Source organism: Schistocerca americana, chromosome X, assembly GCF_021461395.2.
Source record: "Schistocerca americana isolate TAMUIC-IGC-003095 chromosome X, iqSchAmer2.1, whole genome shotgun sequence".
Lineage (NCBI taxonomy): Eukaryota > Metazoa > Arthropoda > Insecta > Orthoptera > Acrididae > Schistocerca > Schistocerca americana.
Window position 1 is genome coordinate 320,164,243 of NC_060130.1, and position 16,575 is coordinate 320,180,817.

At 43.9% G+C, this 16,575-nt stretch overlaps 1 pseudogene; it reads right to left on the reverse strand.

Annotated features, from left to right (window-relative positions):
* Window positions 1-16,007: 16,007 nt before the first annotated feature.
* LOC124556959 lies at window positions 16,008-16,125 on the reverse strand (annotated as a pseudogene).
* Window positions 16,126-16,575: the final 450 nt, after the last annotated feature.

A 16,575-nucleotide genomic window follows, 5' to 3' on the forward strand; every position in this document is an offset into this window, starting at 1 on the left:
ACCAGGAATGGCAAATTCGGTGAGCCTTACGCCCTACACCCCCTGTACAACAAGCGGGACCAGGAGAGAATTCTCGGGAGGACGTACTCATTGTATTCATTCCTTTTTGTGGCGCGTTAGCCGGCAAGATATGACGAGTTCTTCGGAAATACCAAGTGAAGACTGTTTTCCGCCCTCCAGCGGAAACACAGACACTACTTGGTAGTGTGAAAGATGATCTTGGACTACAGAAATCCGGGGTCTATCAGATACACTGCCAAAATGGTAAGACTTAAGTAGGTCAGACGGTACGTGTGTCGAAGATCGTTGAAGAGAATACCGACGCCACCCCAGATTGCAGCTACCTAACAAGTCGGCACTCGCAGAAGATTTCCTGACGGAATTGCATGAATTTACGAAAACCACACCAGGATTATGACTCAGACGTAAAATTTCCGAGACTGTAATCATGAAATCTTTTCAGATTAGAGTAAGGGAACCGATGATAAATCGTGGTAGCGTTTACGTACTTGGCAAGGCATGGGACCGCGCTAATGAAATGACCAAGAAAACGAATGAGGTACTAGACGACGAACTGACTTCGGCGGCAGGCACAGAGGAGCAACAGTGGTGCCAACAGTGCGCGCACCTGGGAGCGAACCTAGGACGGAACACTCAGTTGCCGGGAGCAGTGTGGTTAGGGATACTGGGTGCGAACGTCCGATGGAGCTGCCGATCAGAGAGAAAGGCGGAGGGGGTGCAGGGAGGTAAAAGCGCGGCACTGGTCTCCAATCTGTCAGTTCATCAGCGAAGCTGATGGTTTCTTTTTTTCTCGTTTGCTGAAATAATGTGCTCGTCGGACACCGACATCCCGCAGTTCATCCGTGAATTATTTCGACGTGAAATATGCCAGGAGAAGCTGAAGAATCACATGTTCTGTTCTTGTTACGTGAGCGTAATGTCTGTTGTACGTCTATTCCTCTGAGTGGTAATTCAAGAAATATGTTCTTTCTTTGTTATCTGAGCATAATGTCTGTGCTACAGCTTTTCTTCGTTGTAGTAATTAAAGAAATTAATAATTGTGTTAGTAGTTACATGGATAGTTTAATCGCCGGCCGCTTTGGCCGAGCGGTTCTAGGCGCTTCAGTCAGGAATCGTGAGACTGCTACGGTCGCAGGTTCGAATCCTGCCTCGGGCATGAATGTGTGTGATGTCCTTAGGTTAGTTAGGTTTAAGTAGTTCTAAGATCTAGGGGACTAATGACCTGAGATGTTAAGTCCCATAGTGCTCAGTACCATTTGAACCATTTTTGATAGTTTTAGCATCACTGGTCATAGGGTAGTATTTGATGGATTGGAAATTATACTGTGTTGTACACTGTGTGTGATGGACGAGGATCATCCATTTTGTAGCTTATATTAGAACGGTCCTTTGTAGCACGCTTCCTTTGAGGTCGTACAATGAAGAAGATACACAGTCCTTTTGTGATATTGCGCTATGAGATTCATTGTGATCAACAGTAACTACTGTTCCAACGCCATCATTTTGAATGAAACCTATTTGTTAGCTTAATGTATGATTTTTTTGTGATACTGTAACGCGCAGGACACTTCCTTACAAATGGGGCATGTAACGTGAGCACTATGTAAACAATCCGACGATGACACAGCTTCTGTCATTCTGTTTAACAGACTATCGAGAGATGTGTTAACTTTAGAACATCTTATTGGGTACCGAAAATAACCACAGCTTTATCAGTTTTACAGCAGTGCGAAGTAAACGGTCAATATTTAATGTGAATGTTGTAGGTATCATTGTTTATGTTTGAGCTGGCAGTCAACAATGTTCTTCAATGCTTTGAATACAGCAAATGACGCACGAACGAAGACTGATCACACTGTGATTGTACGTATAAAATTAACCTCTGCTTTCGCTCACTAAAACAGATACTGCTAAACATACAGAAGTAATATTACATCGACAAGAATTTAAATAAATTTTCCAGAATATTTCTACTCATGCCACCTTCAAACATGCAGAAATGTTTTGACAATACATGCTTTAGGAAACATTTTTTAATGGCTGCGTACTGACTTCCAATCTATTACTGGAATTATAGACTGTGCTTATACTGGTTTCGATAAAATTATTGTCTCGCAGATGCATTTTAGCAAAGTCAGGATGTGAAGAGCAGACATTCAGTTGCCGGTTGCGTCCCTGTGGAAGGAGGGTGTTAACGATAGGAATACTGTGATGTCAAAGGCGGCTTCCACACGTACAGCGGAGGCACGGAAGGCGCCGCGAATCGCCAGAAATTCCCCACCATCACGCGCTAAATCACGCGCCGTGAATTCCTGCTGGCAAAACTTATGTAATTAACCCCACCTGAAGGAAACTCAGATGCCGAAACGGGAGACGCCGGTCGAGAAACGGCAAGTCACGGAGGGGCGCAACCTCGAGGTATTCTTATCTCTACGCGCGCTGTTCGAGGATCTGATACGGGGCTGATTTAGAACGCCGTTTTATAAGGTTCTGTTGTCGCTTTCGTGAGCCAAAAGGAGTCAATTTCCGTGATGGATCCCAGGGCCCCAGCGATTCTCCCACCACACTCGGAAACAATTTCTGCCTGAAACACGCAATTAATCAGGGCCTCTGAAATGGGGTAATGGAGGCACTTTTTACTGTTGTTTCTCGAAGCTGCCCGAAAGTAATCTTTATGTTGTACACCCGATATTTGCTTCCAAAACAAGGTAAGAAATCAGTGTATATGACTCGCAAACAAATGTAAGAGCTGATACGACAGTAAAAATTTCATTGCTTTGCAAACAGTTGTATCTGCTTGTCACTGTTTTAGGTTGCAAATGATTTCATTCTGCAGAACCTTCAGGCAACGTAAATGACAACAGATCTCGGGCCTCTTCGCGAAATATATGTACGGGGGTAATTCCAAAAGTAAGGTCTCCTAATTTTTTATAAGTACAGAACTCTGTTTGTGTGGCAGTTGGTCACACTGTTATGAAGAGTGCTTGACCCGCTGTGTGTAAACATGCGCACGCCGCGCTGAGGCGCTCAGTCTTGGCTTGACAGCCGTTGAGAATGGAGCTCCCGTTGGATGTTACCGCCAAATGCGAATTGCGTGCAGTTATTCGGTTTTTGAACGCAAAGGGCACTGCGCCGATTGAAATCCATCACCAGTTGACGGAAGTGTATGGTGAGTCGTGCATGGATGTCAAAAAGTGGCGTAGAGAGTTTGCAGCTGGTCAGACCGAAATTCACGACGAACAAAGGAGCGGGAGACCGTCAATTTCTGAGGAGACAGAGTTGAATGTTGGGAAAAGCATGCGTGAAGATCGGCGGATCACCCTGGATGATCTGTGCACGTTGGTTATTGAGGTTTCCCGAAGCGCCGCTCACAGAATTTAAACGTAAACATTGAACTACTGGAAGGTTTGCGCAAGATGGGTGCCACGCATGCTGACTGAGGACCACATGCGGTAACGAGTTGATGCTTCCCGCGCATTTCTTCACCGCCTTGCAGCCGAACAGGACAACTTTCTAGACTCAATTGTCACGGTTGATGATACATGGGGATACCACATTACACCTGAGACCAAGCAATTATCACACCAGTTCATAACTTTCGGAAGAGCATGGCGGCGAGCTGGTATGACATGGGCACGCAAAAACTTCCACAGAGTCTACAAAAATGCATGGACAGACGTGGTGATTATATCGAAAAATAGCTAAATGTTCAAGCTGTAAAATGATGTAAACCATTGTAGAAATAAAGAGGTCTATGTACTCATAAAAAAAAAGGAGACCTTCGTTTTGGGATTACCCTCGTACTATACAGGGTGTCACAGAAACGTTGCGACGAACTTCGATGGGTTTTAGCGGCTGACTTGAGAAACAAATCGAAAATAAGAACCCCTTTCTGCAATCGTTGTCCAGCAACGTTAGAGGGTCGAAGTTATAGGCGACGACGCCTGCCACTATGCCACATATTCAGCAGCAAACGTTACTTAGTACGCTGACGGATCGTGAGTGGAACGTCTCGAAATGTTGTTTGTTTTTTCAGTGCTCGCGACTGATTGCCAAGTAGCCAGTGGAGAATGCGGAGCTAGCTGATACGTAGAAGGGTCTTCTCTCCTATGACTGCGACGCGGTATTGCCTCAGTGGAAGAAGGTTGTGGACACAGGATTCCATCCACAATTCATTTTGCTCCTGGAATCCTCTAAAATCATCAATATTTTTAGGTACACAAAAGAAATATGAAATGCCCATAAAACCCGTGTCCAAAACTGTGGGCTCCTGCCCACTCGTCTCTTATAGGGTGCCTAAAAGGCTACTGCTTTCTCGAATAGCTATACAAAAATTCAAGCAAATCATATTAATGGTTTTTATTAAAATAGAATAGATTCACAGTTCTTAATTTTGGTTTACAATGGTGTCGCAAGCGATGGGCGACATAAAATTATTCAATATCTTTTGCTCGATATAATGTCCATGCAAGTAATGGGTAAAACCGTCGGTACACGGACCGTGCTGTCGAACGTTAACGTTGAGCGTGCCAAGTTCAACGTGCTGCTGAACACTCACGAACGATGCCACTTTTGCATACGGTACGTGGGCCCCAACGTGGTATACGCGATCGCAACGCACCCCAGATGCAGTTCAGGGATGTTTCTAGTTCGTAAATTACACTGATTACTCAACGGGCGCGCGTAAAACTCCCACGTTAGCTCTATTAAAACGCACATTCCTCCATCGTCCACGAAAAGGAAAGTATCATGTCCAATCAATAAGGACACAGGCTTATAAAAGTTCCATTACAAACAGTGCGGTACAAATTTGGAATACTTCTCCGCATAAGATAAACATTATTTCATCACTCCCACATTTTAGTAAAACCCCAAGGTCAGTCTTCCTTGATCACTGTTCCTGCCCAGTAGCAGAAACTTTGCAACATGTGAATTACGAAGCGCAAAAGAAAAAGGAGCAAAATATCTTCATACAAGTAGCGCAAGCTGTCCTGAAGATTAAGTCAATCGAACAAAGTCACCCCTCAAAAAGAGGTGAACTTATATGTACATAACATCAAATATTATAGTATATACTTATATTAAACTAATAATAAAGTATCAGAACCTAATAAACGCGAATGTCAGAAAAAAAATTGGAAGTGTCAAAACGCGAACCACCACCCCAACAAATAACTACTAACTCTGCAGTGACGCTATTCATTACGCTAATCCAACAACTCGCTCATGGCGTCTAATCATATTATCTTACCCTGTGCTGAAAACCTTAATAGTAGATATGTTACTAATTGAAATTTAATTATAACAAATTGTACCAAGAACAATACGTTTTGGATAGATCTTCAGTGTGTTGCTGCCTTCAAATACTCTTCTCTCATAATACGCAAAGTACAATAATTCTTTTGTCACGAATATGATGTTTCTCATTATTTTATTGGAACAAATCACAAGTTAACAACGGGTTTTCCAATGATTCTCAATTTGCTGGTGCTCAGAAACGGCATATATACGTATAGGCTTTAAATTATTGCCAATATGGCGCCTCACAACTCTGTACTGAAGGAAGATGGCGTGCGTGTGACGTAGGTGGCGTTGTTCCATCTCATTGGTCATCGCTCAGAATATCTGACATGCCAGATACTGCTCTGCACGTTCGGAAAGACTCCCGAACGTGCTATTCCACGCTATGACGTCAGAAACTCGGCACGTTCAACGCTCAACGTTCGGATGCACGGTCCGTGTGCCGACGGCTTAAGGATCACAAGGAAGAGCTGTTCTAGTGCTCTCTTCTTATCCGTGATCTACTAGTGTCCGTCTTCTGCTGTCCTGTCGAGGCTGGCAGGAGCGGCGCTTATGTTCTCTTCGGATAGAGGCCGCTTGTATCGTGGTGCGGTCCTAGTCAGCGAACTATTGGCTAGCGTTGTCTCACAGCCTTCTCTGCTCTTGAGTTCTTCAACTTCGTGCCGTCGCTTGTCGTTACCCCCCCCCCCCCCCCAAGTGACGCGACAACAGGGGGGAGGCAGGAGCTTGTGCGCAGTGCGGGACCGGAAGCTGTGGTTGCAGGGGACGTTAAGCTTCTGGCCGTATCCCGCTATCCGGCCTTCGCTCTGGCGGAAACGTACCCCGGAAAACGACTAGAAGAGTACACATCCACCTCCTGCTGCCATGAACCAGATGAAGAAGCCGGCGACTGCTGCGGTGTGGGCGGGTCCAGCTCTATCGATAGGACGAGAGTGGGCTGAGGAAGCGAAGTCTCCGTCTCCCTGGGGTCGTCCCGCTGTGTCGCGATGACACCCTCTGACGGCTACTGTATCCATGCTGTCCTCAGGATCCGTGAATCTGGGGGAAGAGACACTGGAAGACCATCATGCACACGACAGAGACGAAGTTGATTTTGATGGCGGTGCTGCAAGCCATCTAGACCTGAAATAAAATACATGCAAGCGCCAAGTCGACGGACGATCTCGCCTCGCGCCCGCTGTCTGCTGCCGCTAAAAACCCGATGAAAGACAATATCATATGGCGCGAAGCGATACTTGCAGCCTTCCTTCAGGGCCGGATACTGAGGAGGGTGGACCAGGTGGAGCAGTGTCCAATGGCGGCGACCGTGAAGCATTTCCGCCGGCAATGGTCTGTATCGTGGATGGGAACAATATGAGACGAGAAACAGTAGCAATGCTTGATCCCTGGCGTGTGCGGAGCGAGGTTTGGCAATCTACTGCTTTAAGGTTCTGACAAAATGCTCGCTTTGTCGTTTGACTGTTAATTGAACGGTGCGTTAGTGAGATGCTGTATGCCATAGCGTTCACATAGTGTTTCAAATTCATTTAATGTGAACTGAAGGCCGTTGTCAGACACTATCACTTCAGGTAAATCTTCGAGGCAAAAAATAGAAGAAACGACCTGAATAGTGTTACGTTACTGTGGCGTCATCGCCAGACACCACACTTGCTAGGTGGTAGCTTAAATCGGCCGCGGTCCATTTAGTACATGTCGGACCCGCGTGTCGCCACTGTGTGATCGCAGACCGAGCGCCACCACAAGGCAGGTCTCGAGATACGATATAGCACTCGCCCAGTTGTACGACGACTTTGCTAGCGACTACACTGACGAAGCTTTTCTCTCATTTGCCGAGAGACAGTTAGAATAGCCTTCTGCTAAGTCCATGGCTACGACCTAGCAGGGCGCCATTAGCCTTACATAGCAAGTGATAGTTTGATAGTTATCGTATGAAATGTCTCATCTGGAATGCTGTATTCACAACAAGGATAAATAAAAGTTAAGTATTCGAGGAGCTGCATACTTTTCTTATTAGCATTCAATACTTATCCTGTTCCAGAATTCACTCCCGTCTGCGTTAGATAGCTTCCATTTCGGCCTCCTCTATCTACAAGGTGTTGGCACATTTACCAACACATCAGTTACGTTGTCGATTTCATTGGCAAAGCAAAAGGAAACTTGCTATACGAGTCGACCAGGATCAACCAACAAGTGTTCCAAAAAGATCCTGCAAAGTCTGTGTGCACACGTTGACATGGCGAATGAGACTTAGGCCAAGCAGAGGATTTTTGTGGCCTAGTGGAGTGATTTTCCGCACATACCTCACACTGTGACGTCATCTGTTCTATTTTGGTGTCCATACCTTCCCAAGTACAGTGTTGACGCGCTAACTCTTTCGTACGAACAACCCTCCAGCGTTCTTGGTGAAGTAACTGCAACACTTCTCTTTGCAAGGCGTTAGGGATTAACACACGTGATTTTCCACTGTCGTTTTGAACAAGAAACACACCTTTCTGTGCAGCAAGACTATGCCGATATACAAAGTACACAGCGCACTACAGCGTTCTTTATGCCATGCGAGGAACGAGGCCAAGATGTGCGAATGGACGTTAGCAAAACGTTCAAATCTGAATCAGCTTCCGTGGCCTGTGCCATTTTCCTATAGTCGAGAGGAAAATATTGAAGCAATACAGATTCCTGAGCATCGATGTGTCAACAAGATGCAGCCGAAGCGTCAAAGTATTCATCAGGGCCAAGCGGTAGACGTGAAAGTGCGTCTGCATTACCATGTTGAGCTGTCGGACGATACACAATCTCGTACTGGTATTGAGACAAGAACAAAGCCCATCTTTGCAATTTTTGGCAGTTCGTAGAGGAACCGGTTTCGTCGGATGAAGCAAGGACTCCAAAGGCTTCTGATGCGTTGCTAAGTAGAATTTACTGCCATAAAAATAGTGGCGGATTTTGGTGACACCATACAAAATAGCCTAAGACTGTTTCTCAATTTGTGAATAGTTACACTGAGCTTTGGACAACACTTTAGAAGTGAATGCGATAGGCCTGCCTTTATCACCAATTCTGTGATAAAGTACTCCACCGATTCTGTAAGAAGAAACGTCAACTTGCAGTACAATTCTCTTGTCAGGATCACAGTGAACTAAGCGTCGATTACTGAGCAGTGCATCTTTAAGTTTTTGAAAAGCTACATGGCACTCATCTGTCCAAACAAAGGGGACATTCTTGTGAGTCAAGTGATGCAATGGAGCTGCGCTTTGTGCAGAATTCACTATGAACCGAATATAACAGTACATTTTCCCTAAGATTGACTGCAATTCTGTGAGACTGAGAGGAACTGGCAAATCACGTATGACTAACAAATGCGACTGAAGAGGATGTACACGTTGAATGTTTATGACATGACCAAGGTATTGAAACTCAGGTTTAATAAAATCACACGTGTCCAACCTACACTTTAGTCCTGCCTCAGATAACACACAAAACAAAACACGAAAATTTAAAATATGTTCTTGAGGCGTACGACCTGCTACGACAATATCGTCCAAATAGTTGCAAGAGTTTGGCACTTGCGCAGTCAGCTGTTACAAATACCGTTGGAAAATGGCGGGTGCGGTGGCACAGCCAAAAGGCAAATGCAAATATTTAAACAAACCAAAATGAGTATTTACAACACAAACTTTCTGAGATTCTTCATCGAACGGTATTTGCAGATATGCGTCGCGTAAATCAGTTTTTGAGAAATAGCATCCAGCGCCTAGTCTGTCCATGAAATCCTCAGGACGTGGCAATGGATGAGTATCAATCCAGTTTGTGGGTTGACTTTGCAGTTAAAGTTAACACAGAGGCGAGTGCGACCTGAAGGTTTAGAGAAGCAAAACCAGTGGACTTGCCAACTAACAAACTGATACGGCCGCAATATTTCTGCTATCTTGCAGTTCTTTAGGTTCAGCCGCGGCTTGTCTCGAAATGCAATTGGAACAGTTCTGCCACGACAAAATTTCTACTGCGCATTGCCTTTCAGAGTAATATGTACAACAAAATCGTTAGCCTTTCTTAAACCTTTAGAAAAGAGTTCCGGGAATTCTTTTAGCAAGCCAGCCACACAGTCTTTTGTACGGAATGTGTAAACTGACAAGACGTTGAACTGAATGTTAAAGCCAAACAAATCAAATGAATCCAGATCAAATATGTTCTCACCACCGCACAATTGTAGCACAGAAAAATTCACTGTTCGAGTATGCAAGTGATACATGGTAGGCAAAGTATTGTTCTGAGAACGGGAATGTCTTGTCCATTATAAGCTACCAGTTGTGTGTTTGTCTTAGACAGGCGTGGATAGCCTAAGAAAGAAATGGCTCTGAGCACTATGGGACTTAACTGCTGTGGTCATCAGTCCCCTAGAACTTCGAACAACTTAAGCCTAACTAACCTAAGGACATCACACACATCCATGCCCGAGGCAGGATTCGAACCTGCGACCGTAGCGGTCGCGCGGTTCCAGACTGTAGCTCCTAGAACCGCTCGGCCACTCCGGCCGGCGTAGCCTAAGATTTCATATGTGATTTAGCAATGTGACAGACGTACCCGCGTCCAACTGAAATTTCACATCTTGCCCACAAAGAAGTAAATGAACAAAAACTTAGTTTGAATGGCGTATCGCTGAAGAAACTGCAGACTTGTGAGTTTTGCTAATGCCCATTGCAGACTATGTATGTACTGCTTTAATGACATGGGCTTTTTGACTAGATTTTTATGAGTGGACCGAATGCTTATATTTCTTACGTTGCAAACATACGGATTGTACATGTCCTTTCCTACCACAAGCGCTACACTGAGCTTGTCGGGAGGGTCTATCTTGGCGTTTGTGCCATGAATAACACTGAGGGCAAGAGCTAATTCTGTTCGCCTGTGTAGCCGCTTACGCAGCGTGGAGAGGTGTTTTCTCGGGGTGGCTAGCGCAAGCTGCTGCTGAATGGGTCGATAAAAAACAAGGGACTCAACACGACTAAATTAGCGACTGACAGTGCACCAGAATCGTACTGATCGAGAATTGGCACTACTTGCTGAAATGATGGATTGGACTGTTTTAAAATCTGTTCTCTGAGTTTGACATCAGGTACATAGTACACGACCGCATCATGCAAAATAACATTTGAATATAAACCACCACAAGCAATATTTGAATTTGCATTTTCTTGTAATATACTGCAAATCTGTTTCCCACTCGCAATAAATTTGTTCTGACCGTTTTTTGCAATTAAAGAACTGATACCTAGCTGCAGCCACATTTACTTGTTGGTCATAATAGTTAGTTAGCGACTGTAGCCCCTGGTCGTAAGTAAGTTCACTCGGAGGGGCGTTAGGAAGAAATTCGTTGATTAGGGGGAACACTGCACTTCCTACCGTTGATAATACACGGATCAAAAAAAGTTTTGCATCACGCCGGTTCCCAGAACTCCTGAAGACATACGTAGACTTTGGATATTGTATCACACAGTCGCTTTCACTGTTAAGAGGTGCCACTAAACCCGCCCAAAGATGTAAAAAACCATGCATGAGCAGCACCTACTAGACGGACGGGGTCCGACAGCCCATTACTTCTAGCCATTTCACCAGGAAGGAGGCACAAGGCTCGTGTTGTCTGTCGTACAACCATGCCTAGACGGCCAATACCGTGGTTCGATCGTGTCCGCATTGTTACTTCGTGCCAGGAAGGGATCGCAGCAAAGAAAGTGTCCAGGAGTCTGGGAGTGTACCAAAGCGATGTTGTTCAGTCATGAAGGAGATACAGAGAAACAGGCACTGTCGATGACATGCCTCGCTCAGGCCGCCCAAGGGCTACTATTGCAGTGGATGACCGCTACCTACGGATTATGGCTCGGAGGAAACTTTACAGGAACGCCATCATCCAGTGGAGCGGTAAATCTTTGCAAACAGGAATGGGCAGGTATCTCTTGTGGAAACGCCAAAGCTTTGACTGGTGCCAGCCAATCAGAGCGCTGGGTGCTTTTTTCGGTTGGTCGCTTTATGCAGTTTTATGAAAAAAGTGCTCTCTTCCTGGGCAACATAGCGAACGGATGTTGTTTGGTATCTTGTCGCTCGTATTTGATCTGGGCGCATTCGACCAACAATTTTCAACACAATGGTGATATTGCTGAAAGCTGCGAACATTCACGTTGTATTCAGGTGAAGGGAAATTATGGAAGTGATGGAGTTATGGAAAATCGTGTCGTTTTCGTGTGGGATATTGCAATCTGACTTGTCATCGAAAATGTTATACCTCCGTTCTGGCTTTTCAACTCATCTGGACATGAGGCGATCGGTATCCGTTTCTGAGTTAAACAGTACTCAGTTCAAGTGACTTACAAACAGATTATTTCTCTCCTCCGGTTATTTTTCAGAAGTATGTACGTTTATGTTTATGAATTATTCTGCTACGATGTGCGGATGGGATGTTAAATGTTGTATCAGATGTCTGTAAACTGTATGTTCACTCCAAATGTTTTCTGAGACCCTTAAGTTATTGACGTATTGTTTTCACCTAAATGAATTGTGAAAACGTCCTCACTAAATTACGTGTGGTCTCTGTTCCAAGCTATTTGAATTACAGAGACATCGGTATCAACTTCGCTTTTTGAAATACAACTATTACAAATTCTGCTTCAACCATCGTAGAGCTAAAAGCGAATAATTCAACGACCTTTCGCCCTATAAAATATTATTAGTAGCTTCATAGAAACTTCAAGATTTAGAACTTATCATTTATCTCTTTTGAACATTGAAACCGATTGCTGTGTTTTAGGGAAGCTCGTGTTGTTACACGAAACCGTCTCGTCAGGCTCATGGGATATTCCAGCATGACATAGTTAAGTGTCTGGTAACAAAAGCGGGACTGTGAAGAAAACTTCAATTTAAAACGGATACAAACGACACTTGGCTACATGTTCTTGGGCCTACACACTAACTGGAAGGCAAAAGACATGGTATTTAAGGGCGATTCGCCAGTTAATTACGATACAATTCTTCTCTTGTTTCTGTCAGATCCTTGAAAGATAGGTGTACGTGAATAATTGAATGGATTTGTAAAACAGGGATTGGAAGTATAAAGATTGTTTGATAATAAATTCACGTAATGTCTTTAATGTCAAGATACATGTCCGCAGCTCGTGGTCGTGCGGTAGCGTTCTCGCTTCCCACGCCCGGGTTCCCGGGTTCGATTCCCGGCGGGGTCAGGGATTTTCTCTGCTTCGTGATGACTAGGTGTTGTGTGCTGTCCTTAGGTTAGTTAGGTTTAAGTAGTTCTAAGTTCTAGGGGACTGATGACCATTGATGTTAAGTCCCATAGTGCTCTGAACCATTTTGAACCATCAAGATACATACTTCTATCGCCAAATTACATTAGAAACAGCGACAAAAAGGAAATTACAAGAGGATGTGCTCACAAACATATTCTTAAAACAACTTTTATGTCGTCAGTGTTTCGAAATGCCCACCGTCTACAGTAACACATTTTTTCAGTCGCTGGTGAAAGGAGTTCTGGACGGACTAACGATACTACTCCGATCATTGTACATGTAGCTCCGATATGATGTTTTTAGCCCTCATGGTTTTCCGGACTAGCGCATATAATTCATCTTTGAGATTGTCGCAGAGAATACAGTCCATTAGCGTCAAATCAGAACAACGTGCACGACAGCTGATAATGTGTTGCTTTCAATCCACATGGTTTTCAGGAATCATTCATATAATTCATCTTTGGGATTGTCGCAGAGAAAACAGTATATTGCGTCAAACCAGGACAACGTGCACGTCAACTGATAACGCCACTACGCAATATCGAGCGCCCAGGAAAGGACTATGAAAAGCCTGAAACGAATAACTTTCTTTTTTCGAACACTCACGACATGATTTCATGCATCGCTTCTGTTCGAGTCTCATTTCACTTACTTCTTTTCCAGTTTCAAAATTTTGTATCAATATCTGCCGATACCATGCAGTATTAAGTGAGTAAAGCGGTACTGCACAACGCACGCAGTCGGGAATGAGATTTCAGTTCCCACGCTGGCTGAAGGAGCGGGTGGACCATATGGCCCTGCCAATAAACGGTGGTGTGAGGCACTGTGCCTAGACATGAGACCGCCAGTTACATTAGCAGCGAGTTAGGTGGGAAAGTACAGCTATTCTGGCACGAGCAGGTAATTTTGCTTAATAAATATTTGCTAATAAAAGTCACTTTTTTCAGTACAGGTGTTAAAAGAAGAGTTCAGCTCATAAGCACTGTCTTGTAAGAATATCACAACGTTAATAATCAATCTTCGTAGTAAATAAATAAATAATATTTAAGCTAACGAAAATGTAGGAACTGCTATGAAATATCACGAGAATAAGTGCGAGGTGCCGGCTGATCCCTATAGTCGCCAGCTGGCGTTTGGATGCCTTCCGATTTAGTTCCGTCGTAAGGTTACGCTCTCAGGAAATGTTTAGTTTTCAGTTATCCTTTGTAACTGTTTCGGTATCATTAGTTTACGGTGTCTAGTAAATAAATTCATTATAATGGCATCCCTTCTGAACGTTATTCAGAATAATATAGCTTCCCGCTGCATCACTTAGAATCACAGAGAGTAGAATTGCACTTTACGGAGAAACCGATGGCGTTGAAACTGCTTCTGTGATGAACATAAACTTCTAGAGCTCCTTGGTAGAACAGGTAGAAGGAATCCTACGCGACGGCGCTCTACGATCGTACAAAGAAAAATTGTCATTACCTCTAAAAAATTCGGATGGAAAAGCGCAGACTCTTATGGCATCCTCAACGCACTCACTGGCTAAATTGAGACATTTCTGGAGGTGTATTGCGAGTGGAGGTGGAGGGCGGGGGGAGGTGCTCTGCAACTTGGATTCCCTTGAAGGGGAGAACTGGTCGCACTTACATAAATTTCAGTGGATGTGTCAGGAATCTTTTGAATTTGAAATACGATCGCATTTGGACAACATGCAGAGGAAGAAAAATTTGTGTGAAGAACAGAAAGTGTAGTACGACAGGAAGTTCAACGGAAAAGGAAGCGGAATGTGAACAGTCACTGTAAAAAGTGACTGACATTTGTAATTCGAGGGCAGCAACATTAAAACTGTGTGAGTCACCTAATGCTGAATGTGTGTCGCCAATCGTTCGCGTAGCGGAATATATCGGTCGCGTCCTAGGATCAAGAACCTTTCGTGAGTGAAACTTAACGAACAAATACCGAGAAAACGTCGTAGCAGAGAAAAGAAAAGACAGCGACGTATAACGGTGCAGGGAATGCTGCAAAGCCAAAGGAAACAATGCGACGGCATCACCCGGAAAGCAGCTCAACACAGCGCAGCTGCAGAGAAGGATGCGCTGGGGGCACGCAGGATGAGTTCCGGAATTCAACGCACGGCGAGACACTAGAGCTTTACGCCTCCCAACAGAGTACTGAAACCTACCCAACTTTACATTCAACTCGGTTTACATCGCTTATGTTAACTAATGTCACTTAGACGCTGTAGTGTAATGTATGACATTAAGTCCAGTGAAAAAGTATAGAATCATATAACCACATATGGCACGAGAAAACGTAGTTTTGTTAGAGAATGGTGATATGTTTCCGCTTGCAAAATGTGGCGAAAGACTAGTAGTTAAATGAGTGACATAGTAGGAAACGGAGAGCAGGAAATATAAGTACATAGTTTAAGGGCAACAAAAAACGTGTCTGAGTTAAACAATCTGGCAATTGTTAGTGAGTGCACAACTACTGAAAGTGAAGCTAACGAAAATAAAGGTAGAAACTCAGTTTGAGAAAAGGTTTGCATCTCTAATGAGGAAACTAAATGCGCCTAACAACAAAATCGAGTAATGTGCTAGCGATACTAAGCAATAGCTAGTTGAGACTAACCAGGAACTAAAAACAACTAACAATAAAATAGAAGAAACTGCTCGGGATACCAAACGACAACTAATGAAAGTCGTTCAGAAAGATAACATAATAACCTCTGATAATACAGAGAAATACATCAGCGAGACTGAAAAACGATGTATAGTGTACAAGAGAAAATAGAAAATCTGGAAAGTACACAAAACGTCGATGAAACTGTGTCAGCTTTATCTAACTAAATAAATTCATTGGAAACTAATATTAAAGAGATAGCTGTTATTCAGCAAGATAACAGAAATTTTACTACCAGAGGCATTGATATCTTTGCTGAAACGGTAGAAAATTCAGTTAAAAGTTAAAAATGTCTCATTACAGTAAATAATAATCGCGGAAATCGATAGAATAAGGACCACTATGTAAGTGTATCTGCGTTACATAATTTTGAGGCAAACGGGGACTTCATCCCAGAACTATTGTAAAACAGTTTGATAGTGCAATACCTGTGAAACGGGATAATACGTTAAAAATTCAATGGGTCACGAGGACAATGGAAGGGGATGCTGTACCATGGGCAATGAGTGCCCTAGATTATTGTCAGTCATATGATAAAACTCCTTCCGAACAGGCCATGAAGGCCCAACGGTACGGACATGGGCATCACTGGATGAGGATGTGGAGAGGCATGTGGTCAGCACACCACTCTCCCGGCCGTACGTCATTTTCCGAGACCGGAGGCGCTACTTCTCAATCAAGTAGCTCCTCAGTTTGCCTCACAAGGGCTGAGTACACCCTGCTGGCCAACAGCGCTCGGTAGACCGGATGGTCACCCATCCAAGAACTAGCCCAGCCCGACAGCGCTCAACTTCGGTGATATGACGGGAACCGGTGTTACCACTGCGGCAAGGCCGTTGGCAGTTATATGATAAGCTTATTAAAAAATTTGTAGACAAATATTGGTCTAATAGTACACAATGTAACGTAAGAACAGTATTCATCACAAGAGAAATTTGATGGATAGTGAGTATGACCATTACAAAGATTATTTCCAAAGTCTCTATGAAAATAATTTGCATTTTGATAAACCACTTAGTAAAGTAGAACTAATTGCGGTAGTACTGGATAAATTACCCGTGAGCGTACGGGAAAAGTTAATAGGCATTTCCAAAAGGAAAACTGAAGATATTTTGCAAGAATTAAACCAATAAGATGCTTCGTCAGGAGAAGAGACATCCAGTAACAGTTGGTGAGATGTGAACTGGAGATTGAGAGAAAGTTGAGACTGGAGGGAACGTAACAGAAACCAGACTGAGACGACGAGTGACGACAAGCACGGTATTGGTTCTAATAGACGTGGAAGAGGAAG